The following is a 938-nucleotide window of genomic DNA, read 5'->3' on the forward strand; positions in this document are numbered from 1 at the left end:
GCGAGGGCGGTGGGTGGTGGGGGGGGGGGGGGGGGGAAGCAGGTAGGTGCAACCCGCTGCATCTCCCTGGGAAAGCCCAGGCCCCACACACTCCCAGCTACTTTCACTTCCCTTTTCCTACGCAGACTTGCTCAACCACTCATTCAGCATTTATAGGAATGACTCCAGCACCCACAAGTCATTCCCAATGCCTGCTGGAGACTCATGCTGCCTGGTCTCACCACCCTGTGTTACTCACTGTCCTCACTGTCTACTGCCTCCACCGAATGTGCTAATTCTGGACAAGAGCAGTGGTCATGCCCTATTTCAGACCCGATTGTATTCTGGCTTCCCTGAGAGCTTGGCTCCCTACCGTGGTTCTGGTGCCACTTTCCCTCATGTCACATAGGCAATCCCCCAGCCTTTGCCTTCAGGGCACCCAGAGGAAGTGCAGGCCAGGCCACCAGGCTGTACCCTGGCACACGTGGCCCCAAATGGCCTTGGTCTCTTCCTCATGCTTGGAGGGGCCTTGGCACCAGAGCCAGGAGATGGAGAGGAAAGGCCATTGGAGTGAGTGAAGCTGATCAGACCCAGCAGAAGTGAAATGGAGGGCAGAAAGGGCCACATCTGCAATGAATTCCACCATAGTGTTGCCAACTGTCATGATTTTTGGCATTGTTCTTAAAGTCTACACTTTGGAAGTGTGAAAAACTTAGCTCTTTCATATATATGCTTCAGGAACGTGAAAAACTTAGCTCTTTCATAGATATACATACATATACACACACACACACATACACACACACACACATACACACACATATATATGTGTATGTATGTATATATGTATATGAAAAAGCTACGTTTTTCACGTTCCTGAAGCATAGACTTAAGAACATCAAAAATGGTGAGATTTGGCAGTACTGTGCACCATGACCCAAAGCCTCAGAGCTGCTGGG

The sequence above is a fragment of the Alligator sinensis genome, unplaced genomic scaffold (assembly GCF_000455745.1).
Source record: "Alligator sinensis unplaced genomic scaffold, ASM45574v1 scaffold707_1, whole genome shotgun sequence".
Taxonomy (NCBI): domain Eukaryota; kingdom Metazoa; phylum Chordata; order Crocodylia; family Alligatoridae; genus Alligator; species Alligator sinensis.